At 35.0% G+C, this 15,361-nt stretch overlaps 1 pseudogene; it reads left to right on the top strand.

Moving 5' to 3' along the window:
• The first annotated feature begins 1,375 nt into the window (after nt 1–1,375).
• On the top strand, nt 1,376–1,738 carry LOC140509287 (biogenesis of lysosome-related organelles complex 1 subunit 2 pseudogene; annotated as a pseudogene).
• Nucleotides 1,739–15,361: the final 13,623 nt, after the last annotated feature.

The raw sequence follows: 15,361 nt of genomic DNA, 5'->3' as shown, positions 1-15,361 counted from the left end.
AGGTTTTCTATGGATATATGGATATATGGTCCTATGATTCTGTGAAATATATTGTAAAAACCTGGGGACCTCTCTCACACATGGACCAGCAGATTCAAAGCATACCACTGTAACCATAGTTAAAAAGTTTTCATCAATGATTGAGTTGTGCACATGTTTCTGTTTATCAGACCAATCATAAGAATATTAATTCAATCAAAAGCAAATTAAATAACATATTAAAATAAGTGAAAAAAGATACCTCCATATGTATAAGGATTTATTCTCTCAAAAGTATCACTGAAGAAAAAAGGGACACATTTCAGGCATATTCAAAGATGAATAAAAATATGAAGAACTAGTGGTTGCTAAGGGCTGGGAGCAATAATTTGGAGAAAGAAAAACATTTTTGAAGTGGCATCTATGCTTGATCTCTTCCTTTTTTAAATTATTGATCTTTTATGGCAATATCAATCTCCTGTAATATTTTCATTGGGTTGCTCACTTCCACTAATTTTGTCTTGTTTCTCTTTGCAAGCTTTTCTGCTATGTAGTTTTCTGTTAGTCCTTGCCACCATTTGATGGTTTCTATCTGTTATGCTGCTTCTTGGCCCATAATAGGAGTGGTTTACCAACTTTTAGAGATTTTAGACCCAAGTATTATTTGACTCTTTTGTGATTTTAGATACCCCTGGACAAGCAGTTAAAAATGTTCTTAGACATTTGTCTATGTCTTGAACTGAATTCCTCTTTTGCAACTCAGATTTTCTCAGTTTGTAGTCTCACTTCAGATAATTCACAAAATTCATGTTAAATCTTATCATGCTTGTTGTTGCTTACCTAACTCAGATTTCATTCTGGGATTTCCACTTAGAAATCTAAAAATGGGATCAGTTATTAAGAAAAGATATTCTCAGTCCTTGTAATGCCCCAGGCCAATGTAAATCATCTTAAGAGCAAAATTAGAAAGGTGCTGGGTGGACTTGGTGTTTATAGGCTCACTTTGCCTCAGAAAATATATGGCTTTATTGCCTACAATAGACCTCAGCATTTATCTGATATCAACAAAAGGTCAAAGTGTCGTATTCCCTGTAAGTAAAATTTATAGTTAACTGTGAATGTAAACATCCCATTATTATTATTATTATTATTTACAATAATAAAATAATGTTTATTGTCACAAAATTATTTATTATTTTAAAGCCTAAGTTCAACACTCATGGCTTAGTCCTAAACTGCAAATACACAAAATAGGTCCAAGAATTGTAAGAATGCTCTCCTCTCTCTCCCCTCCTCTCTTCTTCCCTCTCTTTCCCATTCCCTAACCCCTCATTTCCCATCTTCATCCTTCCTTCCATCCTTTCTCCTTCTTCCCTTCCCTAACCTAGAGGTTACCATGGTAGAGACAGCAGAAGGGACCACAGAACCCAATGAAGTTGACATCATGGGGCTGTGTCAGGACACATTCTCCAAAATTGCCACATACCTTACAGGTGAACTGACAGCCACCAGTGAAGACTATAAACTTTTGGAAAATATGAACAAACTGACTAGCTTGAAGTATCTAGAAATGAAAGATATCACAATAAACATAAATAGAAACCTAAAGGACTTAAACCAGAAATATGCAGAATTTCAGCCTTTTCTGGATCAGATCACTTTAATTGAGGAGCAAGTAGCAGCTCTGGAGCAGGCAAGTTACAAGTTGGATGCATATTCAAAGAAACTAGAAGCAAAGTATAAGAGGTTAGAAAGGTGATGAAAGGATTCTTTAGCACAAAGACTTTAACTACAAGAGTGTTTCATAAGAGTTGAAATAAGTGGTATGGAACTTACCATTATGCTTCAGTTGCTAAAAGGAAATGGTACTTCTGATCCAAGGAGAATCCCAGCCCCCATCTTTGCTTGGATGTGTAGATTGGCCACCCCTTGATGTTTTCTTAAACTTGTTCCCCCTGGAACATTATCTTATCATGTGCTTCATTGTATGCCCTGGACTAAGACTCAGGAAACAGAATCAACCTTGGCTACAGCAGACGCAGATGAGAGCATCTTATCTCCCTGTCTCCTTCACTCTCCTCCTCCTCTAGGGCTCCACCTTGGACTCTGTTCTGAATGTACCCCCACCTCCTTTGTAACCTGTTCTTGAACTTATTAATAATTGCTAACTTAAGAAAAAAAAAGAATTGTAGGAACACAAGAGTGTTTGATGTTTTCATAGAAATCTGTTTCTATTCAAAACGTTCAATCAACACAGCACTATGAAGAAAAACTGATGCAAAATAAATAATGCCACAGGGATACAGTTTAATGCATTTATTAATCTTTCTAGGCATATGTATTTTCATTGCTTTATATTATACCTGAGTATTGCTTTCTAGCCAAAGAGAAATATTATTGGTCAAATGCACATTAGGATCAAGTTGTATGGCTGCACTGAAATGTCCATTAAGCAGCTCATGGAATCTTTCTCCATCATTATCACAATGTCATTTGCATTTGATAATTATAAAAATTCATAATATGTGTCAAGGAAGACTATAGATTAAATATTTTGAGCATGATTTTGGATGCCAAATGAAGGTGATTCTTCTAAATGCCACAATCACCTCCGGGCAAGATGTGTGGATCATAAAGCCATCAAGGCAAAAGCTGAAACTGTTTTTCTTATGAAACTGACAGTTTGAAGTCAGGGCTTAATTAAAAGAATATATCAACAGCAAATAATACCTAACCAATACCAGTTACAGCAAAAGAATGGTATTAAAATTGGATAACAATGAATATAGAAGATGTCTCAACAAAAGTCATGTAAAATATTTAAAAATTTAATATATTTTCCCCAATTACATGTGAAAACAATTTTTAACATCCATTTTTTAAAAAATTAATTGAGTTCCACATTCTTTTCCTCCCTACCTTCTGCCACCACCCTCAAAGCAAGCAATTTGATACAGTTTATTCAGTTTTGCAAAACGTTTTCATTTTAGGCATATTGTGAAAGAAAACAGAAAAACAACAAAAACCAAGAGAAGCAAAGTTAAAAAAAGTGTGCTTCATATGCACTCAGACTTCATTAGTTCTTTCTTTGGAGATGGATGGCATATTTTTTGGTCCTAAATCCTTTGGAATTTTCTTTGATCATTGTGTAGCTGAGAATATCTAAGCATTGATGTTACTTTGCATAATGTTCTCCTTCTGTTCCTTTCACTTTGCACCAGTTCATGCAAGTCTTTCCAGTCTTTTCTGAGAGCATTCTGCTCACCATCTCTTATAATACAATAATATATCAACTTGTTTAGCTATTCCGCAGTTAATGGGCATTCCCTCAATTTGAAGTTCTTTGCCCCTGGAAACAGTTGCTGTAAATATTTTTGTACATATAGGTCCTTTTCATTTTTTACAAAGAGCACACAACTGATTCTCTACCCCCATCCCGCCCCAAGAACTGGTCCATGGGATGGAAAAGGGTGTACCAGAACTGAGTCATGGGAGCCCTAGTCTCCAGGTCAAGGCCCAAGAGTGCCCCCAGCGCAGCCTGGCAGCAGCTCCCAAGGAACATGGAGGAGCTGAGTCAAGCCCTGGCAAGCAGTTTCTCAGGCTTCCAAGAGCTGAGCAACCCCTCACTGCTTCACTGCCTGTCCCAGGATAAATCCAAGTACAACTCATTGAAACAGGATGAAAGGTGCCAGAACCTTCTGAAATTTCATAAGTTCAAATGATTAGACTATGCTAATCATGCCAGGAGAGTGATCAAGGATGACTGAATGGGGTGGATAAGGAGGAAGATAGAGAGGATGGGATGGACATTGGCAAAAAGCTGCCAGGGTGCTTTGCTAACCAGAAGTGGACTGTGGGGTGTGTCCTGTGAGGAAAGGAGCCATTGCTGTAGCCTTCAAGGTTTGGTTCTACTGCAGTTTACACCAAGAGCAGATATTGTGTGAACAGGTTTCCTTCCCTTCTTCCAGGAAGCAGCAAGTACTTCTCATCCATGGGGAAAGACTCCATATTTTTATGCATGCAGAGCTCATCACAGACCCCTGACAAAGATAATCACTTCCTTCTCAAAAAGGAGTAAAAGGATTGATAGATTTTCTCAGAACATATGGTGAATTCATAATTCACATAAGTGAATTAAAATGAAATACTTTTGCAAGAAATGGATTTACAGAACAGTAGTAAAAACTGAAAAAAGAAATTTTGGGGGAGGCATTGTTGATTGCAGCAGAAGATATTTGAACTCGAATCAGAGCCTACAAAATGGCTAAAATCAAAGACTAGAATTAAAATATAAATAACTTCATGGGTAATATTCACAAAAACTCAGACATGTGTGTTGATTTGGAAGTAGTAAGCAAATTATTATGTTTTTCAGATTTGGGGAGTTTGTCATAGTAGTTTTTCCACCAGAAATTAGTGAATGGGTATCCTTAAGGAGCTTGAACTTATTGATCAAAAAATAAAATGATGGAAATTATGCAACATGTCATTGGAAGTTCCAAAAAAACCCCCAAAACTATAACGTCTACAGGATTTTGTGGTACATCCAATGAGAAGCCTAGTAATTACACACTAGAAAATGCTTACCATCTTGAATCACCTAATATAAACTTTCTACAAATACAAAATCCCAAATAGTCTCAGGTATCTAGCAGATATGCAGTCCTGGAACAAATGCACCATTATAGATAAAACAAGTACCTAGATATAGTATTGATTCTAGATAGAACAATATTTAGACATAGTACTGATCAATATAAATTAAGGAATGGTATTATAAGCTAAAAGTTTTAACTTTACTGAAAACTCATAAACTCCAAATTTACACAGAATAAAAAAGAAGTTATCAAAACAGACATCTTGCAGAAGAAATCAAAACTGTATGTGAATGACATCTGTGTGTATATATGTGTATATAAGTAAATGTGTGTGTATTTTATATATATATATATATATGTATATATATATACATATATATATATGTCAGTGTGTGTATGCACACACACACTTACACATAGACATATATAGGGGGATGGGGAATAAATTGATCAGAGGAATCCTTCTCTACTCTAAATATGTTACATACTTATTCGTGTTCCTTAACAGTTTGTTGAGATAATTTCTTATTTTTATGTCACCTTGAGATCATCATTATGAACACCAATTATATTCTTTGCTACAACCTTCTGATGCTGTTAAGAGCTACTGAGGTGAGTTTCCCAAAATACTAAATAGTATTGGATACTCTCTCACCTTTCTCTGGTCTCCCTTGTACTTATTTCAGTATCAATATTTATTAATCTATGCTTATAGCTAATTTGCTAGCCCATTTTATATGTATAAAGATTCTTTCTATGATGAACAATTATTACATGGTATTGTCTTAGGTACAGGATACAAAAATCTACTAATATATGAGCCTTATCTCCAGAGAATAAAATGTACACACAAATGTATTGTGACATATTTGGCAAATGCTACTTTTGAGAAAAAGATAGAAAGTGGTACACTAGATTATCAATAAAGGGAGCTAGATGGTACAGTGGATAGAGAGCTAGATCTAGAATCTAGAAGATCAGAATTCAAACCCAGCTTCAAACTCTTATAAGTTGTGTGATCTTGGATAATTCACTCAACTTCTACCTGCTTAAGTTCCTTCATCTGTACAATGAGGACATCCTACTTTCTAGGGCTATTATGAAGATAAAGTGAGAGAATAGTTTCAAAGTATTTCACAAAACTTAAAGCAGTACATGAATATATTGTTATTACTATATTAAGTCATCTCAGAATTATTTGAATGACCATACCAAATTGCTTATTAATTGTTTAATATTACCTTAGAGGGAACATTCTCACTTTCCAGATGAGGAATCTGAGACTCCCACCATATACCTGAAGCAATTTGCTCAATTTCGGCAGTGAATTAGTGACTGCATAAGGATTCAAATCTTGGACCTCTGTTTTCAAATGAAGATCTTTTTCCACTTCAAAATATTGTTGCCCAAGATATGTATTCATAGGAGATACAGAGGGATACAGACGTGAGAGACAGAGACAGATACACACAGACAGAAAGAGACAGGGGGAGAAAGAGAGAGAGAGAAAGAGAGAGAGAGAGAGAGAGAGAGAGAGAGAGAGAGAGAGAGAGAGAGAGAGAGAGACAGAGAGAGAGAGAGACAGAGAGAGAGAGAGACAGAGACAGAGACAGACAGAGACAGAGAGACAGAGAGACAGACAGAGACAGAGACAGAGAGACAGAGACAGAGACAGAGAGACAGAGAGAGACAGAGAGAGGGAGGGAGGGAGGGAGAGAGAGAAGGCATCTATAGAGCAGAATTCAAAGTCAGATAAACAGCTTCACGTTTTCCTTTTTGCTACATATTGCTTGTGTGATCATGGGAAAGTAATATAACCTCTCAGTGCTGCAGAAAAGGTGCAGTGGTAAAATGAGGTTCCTCATCTGAGAGTTCACCTATATCAGTGAAATCATATGACTAGTCATCATTCTTATCTTTACATAAAACATACATACATAATCTACTTTACAAAATTCATCAATTATATGAGAAATACTAGGAATAAAACAAATCTCAAAATTCACTGTTAATGTTACCTTCTAAGCAGAAGAGCTCCTTTCCCATCCACTTATTTTAAAAATAAAATTATGATGACAGGTATTTTTCTGGTCTTTCAAAATTGGCATACAACCTATTCTCAGACAATAGAACAACGAATTTCCCTGAGTGGGTGTTCTCAACACTAATGTATTGCATCATTACCATTAACTTCACTTTCATCAACGTGTTGTCATTATCACATTTAACTTAATCAGTGTGGAAGCTACTTAAAAGAACACTTCACATTAAAAAAAAAAAAAGAATGGACTAAATGCATTCTTGGCTTCCAACAGCTCAAACAATAGTCTAATGTACCGTGAGATTTTTTTTTTTAAAGCTGTTAAGAGGAAGAGACAGAAAGAAGCCTACATTCACACAATGAGGCCAGAAAGCTAAATGCAGAGTGACATGGAGACATCTCACTAACCACTGTTTAGCATGGGGGTGTTAATATTACTCACTATCTTTTCTATCATTGTCATGCGTGAGGAGGGGCACGACAAGAGAGAGACAGTTGGAGTAAACTTGGCTTGACAACTTTGCCCTCGCTTTCTGAGCAGAGCACAGTATCTAACACTTTCACTTTAGAGACCAAAAATGCAGGTATTGATCCCCTTACTACATTATTTCCTTATGACAGAGTTCAGAGAGGATGCCATATTCAGAGTGTAAAATGTCAATATATGTGCATTTATATGCATATTGATCAGCGCATTTTTTTTTCCATCTATCTGTTTAGAGTACCCATGCAATTTTTACATTAGTCCAATAAAAGAAAGTAGGGGCAAGTTTTTCTTTCTCCTTTATTGACATCAAAAGCTACTGGATAAAAATTTGTAAATTAGGTTAGAATGTGGTGTTCTTTGGTAAAGAGTAAGATGGAATAAGCTGCATAGATAGAAACCCTGATTGCAGAGAAAGAAATACAGATTGCTTAAGTGACATATGCAAATTCAAGGTAATAAATAATGGATTTAGGAAATGAATCCAGGTCCTCTGATCCCAGTGAATCCAGGGTTCTTTTCATGGCACCATACTTCTTAGGTATAATTAAATAGCAACATTATATCATATAATGAGTACACGGGACATTTGGGTGCTTTGTGTATTTCTGTCTTCCATTTAGGATTTTGCTATAGGAGGTGGTAGTGAGTTTCACTGTAAGCCATGGATCAGACTACCTGTGAGGTTCTTGTAGCTACTTGATCATAAGACTAAACTTAGGCAGGGCTGGCTCTTACACTGATGATCACTTCCCTGTACCACAATGGAACTCCAGCCTCAGCCCAAGCCTGATAGCAGGAACAAAAGTAGTACCATCTCATCCTATTCTTTTAAGGTTCTTCTCTGAAAGATAGCAAGAATCTCTGTGAATCACCATCAACAAAAAGTGACTAAAACAGTTACTGTGTTGATGTACTTTTTACTATTCATAACAGTATTCCATATTTCTATATTGTATTTACCATGCACTTCGTGTATCAATCAGTCTACAATCTCTATCCCTGGCACCCTGGACTCTGATTTTGAAGTTTTATCATTCCAGGGACAAGCCACCACACACTTCTACGCTATTTCCAAAGCAGGGTGCTGGTACTAATCCTCTCTCCAAATCTTTCTGTGTGTTACTTTATCTATTAGAATATTAGAATACTAGAATATAGAATATAAGAATACAGAATATTAAAATATAAGCTGCTTGATGCTTGATAACTTTGTCATCTGTCAGAGAACCTTGTATGTGTATTCCCAACTCTTAACATGTGCCTTTTCACTAATTCACTTCAATTTGTTCATTCAGCACTTAACTTTTTATTCTTCAGGTTCTGTATTAACTGCCAGGGATACAAAAGAAAAGCAAAAACATACTCTGTCCTCAAGGAACACAATGGTAGAAACTACATGGACACAAATAACTACACACCAGCTAAAGAATCTTCACTGATACCAAGAGTATCAGAGTAATTGTTTAGGAGGAAAGCTTTCCAGGCACATGGGACAGCTAGTGAGAAGACAAAAAAACGTGAGATGGAGCAAGTAACGTAAGGAATTATCAAGTAGGTCAACACTGGTGAACCTTAGAATGCATGGAGGGGAGTAATATGTTAAAAGATTGGGAAGATAGGAAGGGATCAAGTTGCGGGAAAGCTCAAATGTCAACCAGAGAAGCTTATATTTGATCTCAGAAGTATGATGTTGAATTTAATCTTCACACCATCCTAGGAGTATGTAGTAAAAGCATCAAATATTTTTTTACCTTAATGTATCAACATTCCTCCCCCTCGTATAACGAATTCAGTCTCTCCAAGTATCTCCTTTTTATATTCAAATCTAACTAGATCAATCCAAAGCTACTATAGAAATCCAGACCTTTTCTGGAGGCTGTTTGTCCACAGGAACAAATCCCTATCCTTGGAGTAGGCCACCAGCTAAAACACACACTCAAAGAAGACCCACAGGGAGGTCAGATCCTCTAGTAAAAGCCAGAAAGCAAGTAAGACCCAGAACCTCAGCAATAAAAGCTTGAGGCAATGAAGGACCACAGCCCAACTCTCACATGAAAACACCAAATAACAAAAAAGGCAGAAAAATGAGCAAAAAAAAAAAAGAGCTTGACTGTAGAAAGCAATTATGGTGTTAGAGAAGATCAAGGCATAAACTTAGAAGACGACAAGAGTGTCAAAATGGCAACATATGAAGCCTCAAAGAAAAATGTCATTTGGTCTCAGGCACAAAACAAATTCATAGAAGGGCTTAAAAAGCAAATCAGAGAAATAGACGAAAACATTGGAAAAAGAAATGAGAGTAATGCAAGAGAATCAGGAAAAGAGTCAATAGCATGGAAAAAAAGATATACAAAAATTTACTGAGAAAAATAACTCCCTAAAAAATAGAATTCATTAAAAGGAAAGGGAAATGCAAAAGTTCACTGAAGAAAATAATTGCTTAAAAATTAGAACTGACCAGGTTGAAAATAACGACACTATGAATAATTAAGATACGGTAAAATAAAATCAAAAAAGCAAAAAGAAGAAGAAGAAGAAGAAGAAGAAGAAGAAGAAGAAGAAGAAGAAGTTAATTTTCTCATTGGAAAAACAACTGACCTAGAAAATAGATGCAGTAGAGATGATATAAGAAATACTGGAATACCTGAAAGCCATGTGCAGCAACAAGTCCCCTGACACATATCCAGGATGACCTGATGGCACAGGTCCTCATATCTGCTTTTCTAAGGAAAACACTTAAACAGGGGTCAGTAATCTATTTTAATTACATTCCCCAACAGAGAAAATACAAGCAAAGAAATAAAGACCAACAGATAGGGCTTCTAACTGTCTGACCATAAGCAAAACATACCTCACAGATCAACAGACAGATCCAACTGTCTGACCATTACATACATTCATAGTTACCAGAGAGAGAAGCACCAACATACAAAGCTGGGGATTCCTAAATGACTAACCAGAATGTCATCTGGCATATGAACCTTCTTTCAAAGAGTAAACCCCAAACAAAGAGTTCACTTCAGAGTGTATATATATATATATATATGTGTGTGTGTGTGTGTGTGTGTGTATACACATATATATGTATATATGTGTATGTATATGTGTGTATATATGTATATGTATACACATACATATATACACATGCATGCACACACATATACATATATCCATATACACATACATGTGTGCATATGTGTATATATATACATACATGTGTATATATGTATGCATACACATCACATATATAGGTGAGGAATATTTTTGACTCTTACACCTTGAAAAAAAAAAAGCCTAGACAACATCTTTCAAGAAATTATCAAAGAAAACTGCCTCAATATATTAGAACCATGCAAAATAGAAATGGAAAGAATCACAGTCTAAAAGACATCCCCAAATGAAAACTACCAGGAATATCATAGTCAAATTCCAGAGCTCACAGATGAAGGAGAAAGTATTGGAAGCATTTAGAAAGAAAAAAAAAATTATCAACTACAGTCAAGATTACACATTAAAGAACCAGAAGGTTCTTTCTTGGAATACTTGAAGGCAAAGGAGTTGGGGTTATAACCAAGAATCATCCATACAGAAAAATTGAGTATAATATTTCAGGGGAGAAATGAATATTTAATGAAACAGAAGACTTTCAAGCATTTCTAATTAAAAGACAAGAGGTAAATAAAAAAAATGACCTCCAGATACTATACTGGGGGGGGACATCAACCTCCCCATCTCTGAACTTGATAAATCTAACTTCAAAATAAACAAGAAATACAAACATACAAAGGTTAAACATAATAAGGTTAAACTTTATATTTCTGTATGGCAAGATATTTGTAACTCAACAATTTCACGATTATTAGATGAATTAGAATGAGGCACTTTGGTGGAATGATATCCCAAAAAGGCACTTTGATGGAATGATATCCCAAAAAACAAAATAAATTAATAAAAATTTCACTGGAACAAAGGGAGGGGTTGAATGGAATAATTTATTCGACATAGAAGAGGCATGAAAGAGCTACTACAATGGAGGAGAAGATTGGGATGGTGGTGGCAGGCAAAGCTCAAACCTTATTCTAATGAAAGTTTGTTCAAAGACATAACAACACACAAGCAGTTGGATATAGAAATCTATCTTACCCTATAAGAAAGTAAAAGGGGACAGAGATAATAGAAGGGGGAAGAGGGACTGGTAAAAAGAAGAAGGCAGTAATCAGAAGTAAAACACTTGTAAGGAGGAAAAGGAAGGTAGCTTAGAGAGGGAGAAGGATAAACAAGTGAAAAATAACATGGAGGGAAATATATAGCTATCATAACCATAAATATGAAGGAGATGAATTCCATCATAAAATGGAAGCAAATAGCAGAATAGATTAAAAATCAGAATCCTATAATATGTTGTATATAAGAAATACATTTGAAGCAGAGAGATACACACAGGGTAAAGCTAAGGGGTTACAGCAGAATCTGTTATGCTTCAGATGAAGTAAAGAAAGCAGTGGTAGCAATCATGATCTCAGACAAAGCAAAAACAAAAATAACTTTAATTAAAAAAGATAAAGAAGGGAAATCTATCTTGTGGAAAGTTATCATAGACAATGAAGTCATATTAACACTGAACCTATATGCACCAAATGGTATAGCATCTAAATTTTTGAAGCAGTTGAATGAGTTATAGGAGGAAAGAGATTATAAAATTATACTAGTTGAAACCACAATCCAAAAATTTGTTGTTTACAAGAAACGCATTTGAAATGGGGGAATACACACAGGATAAAAGGTTGGAGCAGAATGTATTGTGCTTCAACTGATGTAAAAACAACAAGGATAGAAATCCTAATCTCAGACAAAGCAAAAGCAGAAATAGATTAAGTAGTAGTTTAACAGATTAAAAATTCAGGATGGGTAAGGAAGGAAACTATATCCTGCTAAAAGGCACCATAGACAATGAAGCAATATCATTACTAAACATGGATGCTTCAAGTGGTATAACACCCACATTCTTAGAGGAGAGGTTGAGGGAATTGCAGGAAGAAAAAGACAGCAAAACTATACTGGGGGGGACCTCAACCTCTCCATCTCTGAACTTGATAAATCTAACTTCAAAATAAACAAGAAAGAAGTTAAGGAGGTGAAAAAAACTCTGGATAAGGTAGATATGATAGATCTCTGGAGAAAATTGAATGGGGATAGAAAGGAACATAAATTTTTCTCAGTGGTTCGTGGCACATTTACAAAAATTGACCATGTCTTAGGGCATAAAATCCTCACAATCCAGTGCAGAAAGGCAGAGATAGTCAACGTGTCCTTCTTAGATCATAATGCAAAAAAATCATATGTAAGAAGAGACCATGGAAAGATAGACTAAAAAGTAATTGGAAACTGAATAATCTAATCCTAAAGAATGAATGGGTTAAACAACAAATCATAGAAACAATCAACAGCCTTGAATCTTGAATGATCAAGAGAATGACAATAATGAGACCACCTACCAAATCTTATGGGACATTGCAAAAGCAGTTCTTAGGGTAAGCTTTATATCTTTGGATGCCTTCATGATTAAAATAGAGAAAGTGGAAATCAATGAATTGGGTATGCAGCTGAAAAAGCTTGAAAAAGAACAAATTGAAAATCCCCAAGTAAATACCAAATTAGAAATACTATAAACCAAAGGAGAGATTAATAAAATTGAAATTAAGAAAACTATTGAACTAATAAATAAAATTAAGATTTGGCTTTATGAAAAAAAACAATAAAATTGATAAACCTCTGGTCAATTTAATTTTAAAAAAAAGAAAGAAGAAAATCAAATTACCAATATCAAAAGTGAAAAGGGTGAACTCACCTCCAATGAGGAGGAAATTAAAACAATTATTAGAAATTACTTTGCCCAACTTTATGCCCATAAATTTGACAATCTAAAGGAGATGGATGATTATTTCTAAAAAATATCCATTGTCTAGAATAACAGAAGAGGAAGTTGAATACTTAAATAACTACATCTCAGAAAAAGAAATTGAACAAGCCATCAATGAACTCCCTAGGAAAAAAGCTCCAGGGCCGGATGGATTTACAAGTGAATTCTAACAAACATTTAAAGAATAGTTAATTCCAATACTATATAGACTATTGGGGAAAATGGGGGAAGAAGGAATCCTCCCAAATTATTTTTATGATACAAATATAGTTCTGATACCTAAACTAGGAAGAGCCAAAAGAGCAAAATAAAACTGTAGACTAATTTCTCCAATGAATATAGATGCGAAAATTTTAAATAAGATTTTAGCAAAAAGAATACAACATCTTATCATAAGAATAATACATTACGGTCAGGTAGGATTTACACCAGGAATGCAGGTCTGGTTCAATATTAGGAAAACTATTAGGATTATTGATCATATCAACAACAAAACTAACAGAAACCACATGATTATCTCAATAGATGAAGAAGAATATTATGACAAAATACAACACCCATTCCCATTGGAAATACTGGAGAGCATAGGAATAAATGGGATTGTCCATAAAATAATAAGTATTATCCACCTAAAACCTTCAGCAAGCATTATATGCAATGGGGGTAAGGTAGATACATTTCCACTGAGATCAGGGGTGAAGCAAGGATGTCCATTATCACCACTATTATTCAACATGGTACTAGAAATGTTAGCTGTAGCAATAAGAGAAGAAAAATAAATTGAAGGAATTAGAATAGGCAAAGAAGAAACTAAGTTATCACTCTTTGCAGATGATATGATGTTATACTTAGAGAATTCCAGAGAATTAAGTAAAAAACTACTTGAAATAATAAACAACTTTGACAAAGTTGAAGGCTACAAAATAGACCTGAACAAAATCTTCTGCATTTCTATATTTTACTAACAAAACCCAATAGCAAAAGATAGAAAGAGAAATCCCATTTAAAGCTAGGGTAGACACTATCATATATTTGGGAGTCTACCTGCAAAACAAATCCAGGAAAACAATTTAAAAACACTTTTCACACAAATAAAGTCAGATCTAAGTAAGTAGAAAAACATCAATTGCTCATGGGTAGGACGAGCCAATATAATAAAAATGACTATTCTACTTAACTTAATTTACTTATTCAGTGCCATGCCAATCAAACTTTCAGACAATTATTTTCTAGAGCTAGAATAAACAATATCAGAATTCATCCAGAAAAACAAAAGGTCCAAAATATCAAGAGGACTAATGAAAAGAAATGCTAGGGAAGGTGTCCTAGTTCTACCAGATCTCAAATTGTGTTGTCGAAACACTTTGGTATTGGCTAAGAAACAAAAGGGTAGACCAGTGAATAGGTTGGGTACTCAAGACTAGTCACTGAATATAGCAAAATACTCTTTGATAAACACAAGATCCCAGCTTGTATGATAAGAACTGGCTGTTTGACAAAAATTGCTGGGAAAACTGGATAAAAGTGGGGTGGAAACTAGGCATAGACCAATGCCTGAATGGGTACACAATGTAGATATAAAGATTGATACTATAAACAAATTAGTGGAGCAAGGAATGGTATATTTACCAGATTTATGAAAAAGGGAAGAATTTTTGACTAAACAAGAGATAAAAAGCATTATGAAGTGGAAAATGGATAATTTTGATTACATTAAACTGAAAAGTTTTTACACAATCACACAAAATGCAAACAAAATTAAGAGGGAAGCAGAAAACTAGGAAAGAATTTTTGCAACTAGTATCTGTGATAAAGGCCTTACTAAAATATAGAGAGAACCGAGTCAAATGCACAATACAAGTCATTCTCCAGTTGATAATTGATCAAAGGGTAATTGATCAGGCAGTTTTCAGAGGAAGAAATTAAAGGTATCTGTAGTTATATGAAAAAATGCTCTAAATCACTATTGATTAGAGAGATGCAAATCAAAACAACTCTGAGATACCACATCATACATATCAGATTGGCTAACATGACAAAACAGGAAGATGATAAATGTTGGAGAAGATGTAGAAGAGTTGGAACACTAATTCATTGTTGGTGGAGCTGTGAGCTGATCCAATCATTCTGGAGAGCAATTTGGAACTATGCTCAAAGGGCTACAAAAATGTGCATACCCTTTGACCCAGCAATATTGCTTCTAGAGCTGTATCCCAAAGAGATCATAAAAATGGGAAAGGGTCCCAAATGAATAAAAATATTTATAGCAGCTCTCTTTGTGATGGCCCAAAACTGCAAATCAAGGGGATGCCCATCAATTGGAGAATGGTTCAATA

This window comes from Notamacropus eugenii, chromosome 5 (assembly GCF_028372415.1).
Source record: "Notamacropus eugenii isolate mMacEug1 chromosome 5, mMacEug1.pri_v2, whole genome shotgun sequence".
In the NCBI taxonomy this organism is placed as follows: domain Eukaryota; kingdom Metazoa; phylum Chordata; class Mammalia; order Diprotodontia; family Macropodidae; genus Notamacropus; species Notamacropus eugenii.
The sequence above is the reverse complement of the archived record's forward strand: the minus strand, read 5'-3'. Positions and strand labels throughout refer to the sequence as shown.